Raw genomic sequence first — 15,284 nt, 5'->3', positions numbered from 1 at the left:
AAATGGGAGAGAAGAATTTGAAGAGGAAGGAGACAGTGGGAGGGAAGGGGAAGAGAATTAGAGGAAAAGAAGCCAACAAGCTATAGCATGTATATGTAATCACTCTCCAAGATGGCTATCACTTGTGAACTTCAATGATGTACTAAGAAGATAAAAATATTTCGGTGAAAGGAATTCTGCATTCCACGGCATTCAGAAGAGATGGGTGGTGTCTCTCAGTGTGTAAAGCTTTCATCTGTCTCTTAGGGGTCTTTAAAAACCTTTTTCTGTTAGTGAGAAGGAAATTGAGTCAAAAAAAAAAAAAAAAAAACCTCTCCCTGTCTTTCACCCCTTACACTAAGTTCTTTTTGTCTTGCTTTTAGGTGACTTTGACTTATTTTTATAGAGATTGTTATTCTCTCTCTAAGAAGTTAGACTTGGCTGATTTGTTTTCCTTCGTCTTCCACCATTTATTTCTCTTTCCCCTTGGAGCCATTTACAGCTATAAATGTTGTTGCTTCCATGGGTCATTTTTATTATAACCCAGTTGCTCTTCTCATCCTTCTGCATGTGCAAGATATTTTATTCATTCTCGCTCATAGAGCGGGGTCTTATTTTCCCTTTTTGAAAGATGAGACAGAACCAGAGAAGTTTAAGAAGTTGTTCTGTGTCACAGAGCTGGAATTTAAAGCAACCATTTTTTCCCCATCTCACTTTTCATTTTGTCCTCCTATATTTTTTTTTTTTTAAAGTTTTAAAACTCTTTTACTTCTGGAAGTTTACTTCTGGAAGTGAAGTTCTTGTTGTTGCTGTTGTTGTTTGATACATGTGTGCTGCCTTGTGTAGCTTTCAACCACTTTAACATGCTCCCTTCAAACGCCACCTCTGTCAAGATGCGAAACTGTCCGCAGGCTTGCAGAGAGATGGGTGCCTGTGCTGCTTGGTAGATCCGGAGAGCTCTCCTAGGTAGCCTGGACTCCACGCCTAAGCCTCATCAATGGCCACTGGGTGGACAGATTTCCCAGAAAGTTTTTTCTTCCTCCTGCTGATTGATTTGATGATCCTTAATTTTATACCCACATTTCTTTTGGAAAATATATTTCTCTTTGGCCTGCTTTTATGAATTCAGTAGTGATGGGGTTTTGTGGATTTATGAGCAGCCAGACTTAAAAACTTCTTTATTTCCCTACAAAAAGCTCGTTATTAATTTTAGACAGAGTTCCAGGGACTTTTATTTCATATTTGGGCACATACAGCGTAAGTGCACCATAGATGATTTTCTAATAGGAAAAGGGGGATAGCTTCTCAAGTCAAGCAAGGCAATTTTTCTTTGAACCTGTTAAATTCTTAACTATCACTGACCCAGATAAATGGTAACAGATGGGCTGAGAACTAACGTGAGCTGGGACGTGGCCACCCTTGCAGCCCACTCTTAGTTTACAGCTGCTGTTAATGATGCTGACACTGAGGAGCAGGACTGTGTCCTCCCAGGGGTCCCCTGTGTAAATAGTGTGATGGTTGAATCATCTTCTGTAATATCAACATGCTGTCCCCCATGGCTTTTTGGCCCCAGTTTTCTAATGTTCCTTCCAAGGTTGCTTCTCTCAAGTGACTGCTTTATTGCATTTTTTCCAGGAGTGGGCTCGGCCTGTCTCAGGAGACATCCTTGGTGCCAGCATCTTTTTCTTCAGACCTGCCATCTGGTCCAGTGAATAATTCTACCAACCATGTTTCCCATGATTTGCCTCATTATGTCTCCACGTACACAGTACGTGATTTTTATGGAGTTGGTTGGGGAAGAAAGTAGAAAGGAATGAGGGGTTTACAAAAATAATGACTGAGCTTTGCTTAAAGATGTTCCAAATCACCCACTTATAAATTGACTGTTTAGAGAATCAGCTTTCAGAATTGGCTGGGGAGCTATAAGGAAAAGAAGTAAAAATAATTTGAGCTCAGCAGACATATATTTAGATAACAAATTCAAAGAGAAGCAGATGAAGAAACCTAGACAAACAACTAAAAGATTAGCGAATGAAAACAATAGATTGCAACTGGGTCACACAGCTGACACATGAATAGTAAATCCTGACTCGGAAGAGTCGGGAAGGAAGCAGCCAAAGGAGGCAGAGATTATCTGAGAAGCCAGTCTGACAGTGCCAAACGAGTGCGCTCCTGATGGGAAAAGGCTCTGGACTCAAAGAGTAGTAAAATTTCCTCCTTGCCTTGGCATCAGAGGACTATGCATATGCCAACATGGGATGCCAGTCTCATTATCCTTGGCTTGATCCCAGCCCCTCTTTGATCCTTCTGCTGATCTTCAAACCCTTCTGGACTCAGAAAGGGCACTTAGGAAATCTGGCACACTTGTTCCTTCATCCAATACACACAGCCTCATGTGCCAGGAATTATGCTAGACTGCTTGCAAATACTGATTTATGTTTATATAGGGACTGAGTTTGCTGGATGTGATTCAAAGCAATCTTCCTAAGAACTTCAGATGTACATTTTAATGTTTTCACTTTACAGGTCAAAGATAGTGAAGCTCAGGAGGTTAAATTACTTTATCTAAGGTTTCACAGCTCTTGAGCAGAAAATCTACAATTGAACACCTATTATGAAGTATGCAATGCACAAAATGTGTTGCTGAGATGCCAAAGATGAACAAAAAAATGTATCTGCCCTCAAAAGATTAGGAACCAGGAATAGAACAGAGATGAACAACAAAGATAATGCAACTCCCATAAGAACAATAAAAGGAATAAACTAAGTACTGATAAGAGAGCTTATAAATGAGTAGGAACTGATAAGAATTTAAAGAATCCTCTTCTGGAGACAATTGAACTACAGCTGGGAATTGATGAGGCCGATAGCAATCTAAGATACTGAGAAGAGAATCATAAAGGTAGTATTTTGGCTAGTGCTGATTGAAATGTGGGGAAGATACTTTCGGGCAGAGAGTCTTGTTTTCTGACTCCTAATTTGAACAGCATAGAGAATTTGCTTATTAAATCTGGCACTTTGGCTTATGTTTTAGAGGCCAGAGACCAAGAATGGATTACATGGACTCTGAGTGGGCAGATTAAACAATATCATTAGAGAGCTCAGGCTGTAGAAAAGGTTTATTCTTGGCCCCTCCTTGATAATTGCTTTGATATATTGTCACTCACCCTGTGTGTGAAAAAACTCAGGCAATTCCTTGCAAATCCACCTCTCTGGAAGACCTCCAGTAACTATCATGACCTCTTTTCTGTCCCCATTGCTTCTGTTCCACCAGGCTCATTTTTCACTTGAATAAGCTTTAAAAATGGGCCCTTTCTCATCCTAGTGCACAGTGACAAGTCTAATTCACAGTCATGATCCTTATTAGGGCTTGGCTCAAATATATTTGTTCACTCCCTTTGATTTAAAGCAATAAATCGTGCTATAACATGGAAAGTAAACATGACCATGTGTATAGGTTTGTCTGGATAACCCCAATTTATATCAGTGGTTCAAGCCACAACTCTTTCTTCCACTCTCAAATATGTCCTGGCTTGAATGTCACCTACTTGAGGCCTTTAGTCATTTGGTCCTGGACTACATTCCCAGGTCCATGTTATAGCTCATCTGTCCATGCTGTGGTACCCAGTGCTGTCAACACAGACCTCTTGGTCACCAGTAACCAGAGCCCTCATTTCTGAAACTTAGCACTTTAGTACTAGATTGGCTTTTTGGGCCTGTTCTACCCTCTCATTTTTCACACCCAGCCTAGATGTCACCTTTTTCTGTTAACTGATTCAGTTTGTTCCATAATTAATTGCTTTCTTCTTCTAAGTCCAAAACATTTCTTTGGTCTCTGTCATGTGTTTGACAATTTTTTATATTTGTTTAGATAATGCTCCCTACAGGCAGAGACTGTGTTGACTTTTTTCTTTTCTTACTAGTGACTTCTGGTACAAGCAATATTTTGTACATAGATGGATTTGAAAGTATTTTATGACTTATGACATCAATAACTTACAAATGAGGAGTTAATTCCTGAATACTCAGGTCAGATACGATTGTTCCCTTTGCCAATTGTTCAATCTTCTGTGTCCTCTGTTATCCTTTGCATTTTGTGAGCTGAGCCTCATATGACCTCTTCTAATATAACCAGGTCATACATTTCAGTCTCAGACACCTTATCTTTAAACCAGATACCCTTTGCATCATTAATAACCACTATCCCATTCTTTCTACTTTGTTTTTGAATTCTTGTAACCTACTTTGAGAAAACCAATATAGCCAAGCCTGGGTTACAAACACATTGACAGGTAATCATTTATGAAAAGTTTCTGTACAGAATTGTTTTTGATAGGCAATTTCTGTTATTTCATTTTAAAATAATTGAGGAATGCATTCATTCAGTATAGGCAAGCTCTATATTTTGGAGACTATGGGTGCATTTGTATGTCAGTATTTGTTATCTTCTTTTAGGTTCCTAGTTATTTTTAAATAACTCTATCTCATTGTCTTCATTTCTTTTCTCGGTATGAAGATGAAATACCCAACACCCAAAGTTAAAGGAGGAAAGGTTTACTAGGTTCACAGTTCACAGAGGTTCCAGGCCATAGTTGGCTGGCTCTGAGGTGGGCTGGCATGCCAGAGGGGCATCACAGAGGAGAAACAGGGCATGGCATACATCAGGCAGAAGGCAGCAAGCCAGCAAGCAGCAAGCTGCATGTGACAAGCAGCAAGCAACCACCACAGCAGCCCCCTTTCTTTATCTTTCAGTTTATCCAGGCTACCCTGGGAAGGTAGTACTCACTTCTAGTCTTATCTTCACACTGTGACTCAATACCAGTATCACATCCTTGATTTTTGCCATCACAAAACCTAGATACAGCCACCTCTATAAAGACCCACCTATGGCTGCAATAGGCATTGTGGAGGACATAAAAGCCATAATAACTCTCTGTACACAGTTCTTGATTTCTGGTCTTGTTGCTAAACTGCATTTATGTAGACTAATTAATGCCTTAGCACTAATCATCCCTGGAAGGTAATTAGATAAATACTTCTCATTTTTCAGTCCCCGAGTGTATTAGGTCTTCTATTGTTAGGAGCAAATACCCAACATCACCTCTTGAAGGAATAAACTTTTATTTTGCTCATAGTTTTGGTTGCATAAGTCTAAGGTCTTGGCTGGCTTTAAGACAGAAATGTCATGGCTGAATGGTGCCGTGAAATGAAGCTGCTCATTTTATTTGGCTAAGAATGGAGCAGGGAAACAGTACTGGAGGGGAACGGGCCAGGGACTAGACGTAGACCCTAAGGCCATACTTCCTTGACCCACTCAGACAAGTGAAGAAGTATGATTTACTGACCCCTAAGTGGGTCCAAGTCAATCAAATTGGCAATCTTAAGCTGTACATTCCACCCCTTGTCAACTTGACAACTAAACATGTTAACTCATTCTTTCTCTTCAAATAAACACAATAACAGGTTAACAGTTCCAACTACTATGATTCTACTATCCTGAATACTGCCAAAAGTACAATAATGCTTTCCACAACAGTTCAAGTATTTTTCAAAAGGCAATCATAATATCTCCCCTGAGACTCAAGGCAAACTGAGCTATGAACCTGTAAAATTCTGGAAGCAAGTTATCTATTAGGGAGGAATAAAGGGATAGCAAAGAAAATGATCAAAGCCAGACTGAAACTCATCAGGGAAAATGCTGTTTTTAGTGCAGAGTTTAACATCTGGACACATGGTGGTAAAATGTGGATACTGGAGGGTTTGGGTGGCTCCATGCTTATAGCCTACAATCTCTTTCTTGGACTGGCTCCGCTTGCTTCAATTTTCTCTCCTTGGCAGATGTTCTATGTTTCTGGATTCTCCAAATTAGTCACCTTTAGCTTCCTTCCTACAACTTCATACACTTCTCTCCAGTGCCTCTTTTTTGACTATACAGGCTGCCCTTTGAAATCTAGGCAGAAGCTCCCATTTTCCTCAGTTATTGCAGTCTGCGTTTCTGAATCGCTGGCATCACAGAGATGATGCTAACATCTACTGCCATCATAACTAGGTCCTCTTAGACTGTGGCTATAGCAGTCTCTACATTCCTACATAATTGAGCATTGGAAAATGAATCTTGGGGGAACCAATTCCCTAGGCTCCTCTTGAGCAGGAGCTGCAGGAGTCCACTTCAAATGAATGATTTACTCTTTTGCACCCTTCAGCCTGCTATTGATGACATCCTGCTGACTCTCAAGCTGCTCTAACGATACCTTTGTTTTTGATCTCATTTGAAGTACTTGATTTCTATTTATTTGTGCCAATCTTTTTGGTAACCACATCTCCTTTGACCCTAAATTTACATGTTTTTTGGGGGTTCCACATCTAAGCTTTAACATTTCAGCCTCTACTCCTTGATCCCAATTTTCACTATCAATCTGGCTAACTACAAATATATCATTACCACAATAATAATCATACAAATATAATTATAATTTTAATCATACCAAACAGTAATCACACCACAACCTGAAAGTTGGTTTGGGTTGAAATTTCCTCTACTTAATCAACAAATATGCCATTCTTAAAATTTACCACTGGCCTGTAGCTCAGGGGCACAGTGCCTATCTTGCATGTGATTGTGCTTTCAATTCCCAGTACTAAAACCAAAGAAACAAAATGTCCTTAACCTCCTGCAAAATCTCAGGATATAGTCAAAATTTTGACTTTTTTTTTTACCCCAGAATGTAGTATACAAGACATCTAATCTAATTGCCAATGGAGTTGTGGCTAATTGAAACCTCCTGAACCTTGTCTTTACTGTCTAGACATTTATCAGCATTCTGGTGTTCTGAGCTCTGACTAGAGATTTTTTTCATCAAGCTATGCTTATAACATTCAATGATTTTTCTAGTCTACATCTCCAAACCTTGTTATCCTTTTGTGACAAATACATTCCAAAGCTTCTAAACAGCGTGCTTACTTGTAATCACAGAATTGTCCCCACTCCTTGTACCAGTTTTCAGTGGCAGCTTTCTCATTGCTGGGACACAGAATCTAACACCCACAACTTACTTGAAGAAATGGTTTGTTTGGCTCATGGTTACAGAGGGCTCAGTTTATAATAAACTGGCTACCAAGCAGAAATATGATGGAAAGATGTGGCAGAGAAAAGCTTACTTCATAACAGCCAGAAGGCAGAGAAGAACAGCTCCAGAAAGGAAGAAGATAATGAAAAGATATAGACCCAGAGACCATGTCTCTCAAATGCCTGCAGACACACCCAGAAGAGTGCTTCACTGATCTACTAGGTGGTTCTCAGGATAATCAAGTTGATAATTAAGCTTAACCATTATATCCAGTGTATTAGTCAGCTTGCTTGTGGCTAAGACAAAAGTGTTTGGCATCTGCAACTGAAAGCTTAAATTTAATTGAGCTCACAGTTCCTAAGGTTTCTGTCCATCATTTGTTGGCCCTGAAGCAGAAATATTATAGTGGAAAAAATGGTGGCAAAGGGTACTTACTTCATGGTGGGCATGAGGCAGAAAAGGTCAACATTGTAAGAGAGGTTGGAGCCCGAGACAGGATACAGGCTCTAAGGTCATATCTCCCTGGCTCACCTGATACCTCTAGAAATGTGTTTAATCCCCCAGGTGCCTCCCAAGTCAGTCAATCTGGCAATTAAGGTTAGCTGTCACATGCAACATCTTTAAACATTCTTTTGCACTTCAGGAATTTGCTACCTTTGAAGTAATTTGCCATTACAGAAGATAATATATTAATTTTCCTACCTACCTTCCCTTGTACTTAAAGTTGAGGCATGTGGGTTTGATGCTTGCAAATAGAGCATTTTAGCCATAACTTGAATTAGAAGAAAAATGTTACAAAGAAAGTGGTGCCTTGGGTAAAATCATTATTTTGATTCTTTGTCCTTCATGGACATTGAATGAATGATGACTGTCCTCTAACATATAAGTAATCACTAGTTAACTAGCTAGAATTAATTTCAGTTATTTGCAATTAAGAAAGTCTTCATGGTGTAGAGTTTACATTATGTCAAAGACTAGTTAATGTTGATTTATTTTCCTCTGGTGTTATTCTATCATGGTAGAAGTAATAGAAAATGCAGTTCTGTTGTGGTTTGTGTCTCTGTAGTATAGTGAATATTCGTGACATGAAGCACTATAGACTAACTTTTGAAGAACTCTCATATCTGTAGACTTTCTCTAACTGTACTGCCATCATCAATGGTCAAACTATTGCCATGCTTTTCCTGAATGACTCCACAATTCTCTAAACCTATCTTCCTGCTTCAGTCTTATCATGTGTAATATATATTCCATTATGCAGTTAGAAAGAGCACTACATAGTATTCATTTTATTGGGCCTTCCATTCCGTGAGTCTCTCTTTTTCTTTGCATTCAGTACAGGGCATTCAGGGTCTACAGGGTTTTACTATGTAGATTGGACTCATAGTGATCCTCCTGTTTTCAGCCTCCCAAATGGTGAGATTACAGGTGTGCACCACCATGCCCAGTCTCAATCACCATCTCAGCGTGCCCCAGGGGTGGGGCCAGCATGGCATGCCAGGAATCGAACCCTGGCCACTACACTGTGCTTAAGCAGGTGCTTTAGTCTACCGAGCTATCAGGCTAGACCCATGAGCCCTTTTTTAAGGCTTTCTAATACTCTTTGGATAAAATTTCAAGTCCCCAACATAGCTCCAAGCCTTTAATGTCATATAGATCGATCTACCTTTACAGTATTATTCTCATGTCTCTGTTGCTTCTGCTTTGTGTTCCAAATATACTGGGCTCTATCAGTTCCTGAACATGGTCCTAACCTCTGAGTCATTCTGGTCCTTCTGAGTGAAGCACTGGTCTTGGCTCCAATCAGCTTTGTCTGTCTCATTCACTCTTTGTAATAGACAAGGTATCAGTAGCTACTGTAAAAGTTAAATACAAAATTCTTAGAAATTTAGCATGATGAAAGTGTGTATCTCAGTAGTTTCAAAGCTCAGAGATAGTATTTTTAGTTGTAAGGGCTTCCTAATAGCCATTCAGGGGCCCAAGATCCTTCTAATTCTGTGATTTTACCATCCTAAAGGTCAGTGGTGGTAAACCTATGGCACATGTATTGTTTTCCTTATTAGTTTATTAGTTTATTTATTTAATGTATTTGGTACATGGTCTCATTACACAGCTTGGGCTCACATAATCCTTCTATCTCAGCCTTCCCAATGCTGAGATTACAGGTGTATACCACCATGCCTGGACTCAGTGGCTGGCTCAGTGCACTTAGGGGAGGGGCCAGCATGGCTTGTGGTGCCTGAGATTGAACCCTGGTGTCTGCGCTTGCTTAAGCAGGTGCTTAGTCCATTGAGCTATCTCACTGGCCCTGTTTTTCTTTTAAAACAATAGAGGTTATTGTGGGCTAGAAATGTAGCTTAGTGGCATAAGTGCCTGACTGGCAAGGGCAACATTCTGAGTTTGACCCCTGGCACCAAAAAATAAATAAATAATAAATAAATAAATAAATAAAAAGAGGTTATTGTACGGATTTTTTTTCTAAACTAAGCCCTGTGTATTCAGGTTTAAAGGTAGCTTTGGGACTTTGCAATAAATTAGAGGGTTCTGGGTTGCACTTTAAGCCTTCATCTCTAAAAGGTCGAGATCACCATCACTGCTGTAGGTCCTTGGAGATGCTCCCTTTCGGTGGAACATGGAGAAAAAGAGAGAATGAAGAATCTCTGGCTTGAAAGTAGTGTTTCACTTACACACACACACACACACACACGCCCACACACAGACCACTCATGCGTAGAGTTATTTAAATTTCAAGTAATACTGAAAAATATAGTCCATCAAATTGTTAACCAGCTTTCCATCACTATGAGAAAATACCTGAGAAAGTCAGTTTAAAAGGAAGAAAGGTTAGGGCCAGTCAAATAGCTCAGTGAATTAAAGCACCTGCAAGCAGGTGCAGGAGATGGAGTTTCGATCCCTGGGCCTGTTGTGCTGGCCCTGCCCCCGGGCCACCCTGAGATGGCAGTTGAGACTGGGCATGGTATTGCATGCCTGTAATTGCAGCTCTAGTGTGGGGTGAATTAAAGCTGCTAAATTTGTGGTGGCCGGGAAGCAGAGAAAAAGAGAGGATGGATCAGGGTCCTGCTACATCCTTTGATGGCATACTTATAATGACTTCATTCCTCCAACTTTACTCAGCTTCTATTTTCTCACCATTATCCAGTAGCCTTCCATTCAGATAGGAACCAAGTTTCTAACACACAACTTTCAAGGGAGACTTAAGGTCCAAACCACAGCACTCAGTATGTCTATAAGAAGCAGAAAGCAAAGTCACGACTGCAGAGCTTGCTCACGATTACGCCTCAGATCTGATTGCCTTTTAGAGGTTTTCTTTGATTCTATGCTTCCAATCTGCTCACACTCCCCTTTTGGCATCTCCAACCAGCCCGCTTACTACGAGAGGGAACAGAGCATGAAAGCAGATGCGCACAATTTGCATCCAAGCTCCGTAATTTACTAGCTATTGGATTTGAGCAAGTTAGATTTAAAAGGCCTAATTGCCTTTTCCATAAAACTTGGCTATCAATAGTGCTTATTTCAGAAGATTAAATTAGATGATGAATGTGCATCAATTTGCCTCCTGATTATACATTTTATATATAAGCTCTCTATATAAAATGTTAGGTATTGACACTTACATTTTCATTTAACTTATTCATCATGCCACATATCAGTCTAGAAAATGAATACCAGTTCTTACTGGCCTTTTCAGTGGTGTTTGGAATTGACTTGTATTAGCTCACAAAAACTGCGTGGTTCTGTTCTCATCTTCATGTCTTCAGTGGCCTAACATTGTTCAGTGGAAAATTTGCCACTGTGGAAGTACTTATAACATTAAGATAGGCAAACAGTACACCACTAGGCTTTTTTTTTTTTCTGCTTTTATCCTGCGAGCCACTTCTGAAGCTTATATCTTAGTTGATTTGGTGGCAAAACTTTTGTGAAGGCAAAGCTTGGAACAGTACTTTGTATGCAGTGTGTACTCAGTGATTACATTTTGAGAGACCAAAAGGATTTGAAGAACATAAACTGGAGACTCATAGGGAGAACTGGGGACAGTAGTATATGGAATATGCCTGTTTCCTCTCTAAAATTTCTCACCAACAAAAAATAGGAGAATTTCTAGAACACTTTTCCACTGGCATGAGAATGTCTGGACAGCTGGCAAGGAAACCAAAAGCAGTGGCAGTGGGGTTTGGATTCACTAGTGACACGTGTTTGGGTGCCTGGGGTTTGCCAGGAAGTATCAATTGGTAAGATGACATTTCTTATGAAAAATGAGCTGTTGGTCATCTGAGAAAGGTAATATCAACAATATCATGAAGAGGACACTGCTAGGACTGGTCTCGTGTTGAGTTTCCCTCACTGTAATTTTGTGGAAAGATGAACTGTCTCATTTTGTCTTCTAATAATCATTTTCAGTGTTTGCGTTTGGTATGAGGGTCATCTTGAATAACTTATTAATTTATCTATGATATAAAAATATATATTTATGGTTCCTTTATTAGTTCCCCTATTCCTGAGAAATATCATAGTGTTTGGGGCAGGAAGAGAACATGAAGCAACCTTGCTCACTTCTCGGCTTTCAGCAAGTATATCTGGCTCATCTCTCTCTTTTTTTTTTCCTTTGGCGGAACCAGGGATTGAACTCAGGTCCTTGTGATTGCCAATCAAGTGCTTATTCTACTAAGCCATCTCCCAAGCCCAAAATTCTGCCTTTATTTATTTATTTTTTTCTTTCTGTATTTTAGGGAGGGGTCTACAGGGTGTTCAGGGTCTCACTACTAGATCTGACTCATACTGATTCTCCTGTTTACAGCCTCCCAAGTGCTGGGATTACAGGCTTGTGCCACCAGGCCCAGTCTCAATTACCATCTCAGCACTCCCTGGGGTCAGGGCTGGCCCAGCAAGCCCGGGGATCAAACCCTGAGCCCCTGAGCCTGCTTACAGGCACTTTAATCCGCTGATCTATTTGGTTAGCCCTCCTGGCTCATCTCTTGTTTCTCCCAGAAACTAGCTTATGTTCAGTAAACATGTTGGCTAATTACATCAGAGCTTTCATTCAGAAAGGGAATCTAATTGATTTTTACGAGATAAACAGAGAGCTTCTCCTATTCTACTCCTCTATGTGAGGCCCTCCTTTTCTTCCTCCCTTCCCCCTTTCCATTTTGCAGCATTTGAACTTAACTCTTGTATACTTCAAAGATGTGATTGAGTTAGGCTGCTGAGTAGAGGTTAAATTTTATCTTGTATTTATCACTTTAAATAGAATATTTTATAAAGACTAGATCCACTTCAGCACTGACTTCTCTGAACTTACTCAACACCTCATCTTTTTTTATGAGTTATAAATTCTGCAACACTGACTCATTCTTATATGAAATGGTTCTCCTAATAGTACTCATTTCTTTGTCTTATGATTTGTTTTCGACCTATCCCCATTTGCAGTAACACTTTCCCAAGGGCAAGGACCTTGTTTTATGTTGTCATATTCACTTTCCTCATCACTGGGACAAAATACCTGACACCTACAGCAAATAGAGCTTTATTTTGGTTCACATTTTCAGCCCAGGGTGCGCTCATTTCATAGCAAAAAGGGCATGATGGAAGCCCCTACCTGCAAATAGGTGCATCGCTCACACCTTGGTAGCCTGGAGCCACAGAGAGGAGGGAGGGGAGGAGTCAGAAGGGAGGGGCCAGAAGGGAGCTGCTTCTCCCACCGTGCCCCCAGGGACTCGGAGCTTCCCATCAGGCCCACTTCCTAGCAGCCTGTTTAGCTATGATTCAGTCAACTTTCAAATAAATAAGGCTTTTTTTAAATTAAAAAATATTTATTTATTTGTTACAGGGTCTTTCTACCCAGCTCAGACTCACAGTGCTCCTCCTGTCCCAGCCTCCCTAGTGCTGGGATTACAGGCAAGCACCACTGTGCCTGGTTTTGGTAGTCACCATGGTGCTGGGCTGGCATGGCATGCAGTACTGGGGATCGAACCCAGGTCCTTGTGCTTCCCAGGCAGGTGCTTAGACCCCTGAGCTATCACCCCAGCTCCACATGAGGTTTTTGATGGCCCAGCAAGCCCGGGGATCAAACCCTGAGCCCCTGAGCCTGCTTACAGGCACTTTAATCCACTGAGCTATTTGGTTAGCCCTCATCTGTCAAAAGCCATAACTTTTGACACTTGCTTTTTCCCCCAGCATAGACCATTATGTCTGGCATATAGAATAAGCTGTATAAATATGTTTTAAATGTGTAATATTTCATCAGTGAAGAAATAGCATGAGCTCTATAGTACTTCTGTGTGTATTGTACTCTAGGTAATATAGATCTCTTAGGTGTTAAAGAATATTTAGTAAAAGCCAAAAGATTTATACAATCTGAAGTATAAGAAAACTTAGCAATCTCTTAAGTCCCTAAATTCTTTGTCAAAGACTCAGTGATCTTGAGTGAGGTCCTGAGGTCACATAGCTACTCACTGGTAGAGCTGAGACCTAAACTCTAGGCTACTGACCCCCTAATGTTTTCTATAACATGCAGATGCTTTGTCTACTGCTGGGTGTCTTTTGACAAAGTCTCAGGCAGACTATGGTTATGAATAAGGACTGACTCGGCCCATTTGGGGGGGTGAGTGTTCTTTTACAAGAACCCATTAAGCAAAGGAGTAGCTATGTATTGCAATTTTGAGGTTGCAAGACAGTTCATTTCTTCAGGAAAGAGCACTATCAAAAGGAGACAAATTTATACTAGTTACTTTTGTGTTTATTCTGTTACTTCAGCTTTTGAATTTGTCCTCAAAAACAAAAATGAGACTCAGGGAATGAGTCTAAATGTTTTTATTTAGAAAATTTAATCCAATCTGAACCTGTGAAAATGCCAATCTTGTTGACATTGAAGATGAAAATACCCATTTACTATGAGATTAAAGTAGTGGCTATATGTATTTCTCCAAAATAGGTTTTTAAAATATTTTGATGCAATAACACACAGCTAAGAGCCAGAGTGGGCTGCAGGGGGAGAAGGGGCGGGGGCTTCTCTAACCTCAGCCACTTAACAAGGGTAAGCTCAGAACTAGAAAACTCTGATGGGAGAATCACCTAGCCCTGACCCCCTCCCCTATTCTAGCTGATGTATTTAGCAACTTTTATTGAATGGAGATGGAACAAGGTTCCTTTTGACTTTTTGAGTACAGTGCCTGCTGACTACAGGATGGGTTAATTTGTTTCATTGAACATAATAATTTCCAAGGAGTCAGGGAGCCCACGTAAGACTTACTGTCTGAAATGCACGAGTATTTTGGAGTCTTTCATAATTGATGTGAAGGAAAGGGGGAATCCACAATGTTTTTGATGTTATTTTCATCCCTTCCCATCCAAAGTACAGCTACTGGACATTGTGGCAACATGTAAATGACAAGGTCACAAGGGTCGTGAAGATAGCGTTGTCCTGAAGAGGCAGATCTCTGATCTTTTGACTGTCTCTAGGTATCAAAATTATTTCAGTCCCACCAGTATACATGGAGAAGAGTTCATTGCTTATATTTATTTTGCATTCTTTCTCTAAACACAGCACAGCTCAGGTATAGCAGACATTCAGTAAATATTTGTTAAATTAATAAATAATCCCTTTCTCTTTTTTTAATATGGAATGCTGCATGAACTTGCATGTCATTCTTGCAGGGGGGCCGTGCTACTCTTCTCTGTATCATTCCAATTTTAGTATATGTGTGCCGAAGCAAGCACAATCATTCCTTTCTTATGCTGTTAAAATGTTGTCCTTGACATTAATCATACTTCAGTGTGACATGTGGGACCTAATAATGCCATTTGGCAACTGTGTAAATAGAGCTTTAGAGAGACTGAAACTGGTTGAAAGAGACATGGAAAAGTATTAACAAAAGGAGTATGAACAATGAAAATGCTTAACTACTTTAATAGATTGGTAATAAAAATTCACCTAAATAGAGCATGCCATTTTCACTTATTAACAAAAAATAGAAGGTAATAATAGGTGATGGCTAAAGAATAAGAAAATAGGAACTCTTGTATACGTTTAGGGTGATTATAACTTCAATATAACTTTTCTGAGGGTCAACTTTGCAGTATGTGTCAAGATACTTGGGAATGTGTAAAACATCCGATTTAATAATTCTGCTTCAAAATGGTTTTAAGGAAATAAACACACTAAATATTTATATTGGTGTTTGCTAAACTTTTTTGTGCCAAAGAAAGTAATAGTAAGCTAGA

At 39.9% G+C, this 15,284-nt stretch overlaps 1 non-coding gene across 1 annotated transcript; it reads right to left on the bottom strand.

The window, feature by feature from the left end:
- Positions 1-14,674: 14,674 nt before the first annotated feature.
- On the bottom strand, positions 14,675-14,778 carry LOC111815211. Its single transcript, XR_002819955.1, has one exon. It is a non-coding gene; the product is annotated as a U6 spliceosomal RNA (small nuclear RNA).
- Between the last annotated feature and the right edge of the window lie 506 nt (positions 14,779-15,284).

The sequence above is a fragment of the Octodon degus genome, unplaced genomic scaffold (genome assembly GCF_000260255.1).
Source record: "Octodon degus isolate 3935 unplaced genomic scaffold, OctDeg1.0 scaffold00012, whole genome shotgun sequence".
NCBI lineage: Eukaryota > Metazoa > Chordata > Mammalia > Rodentia > Octodontidae > Octodon > Octodon degus.
This window is presented reverse-complemented; position numbering and strand designations above follow the sequence as displayed.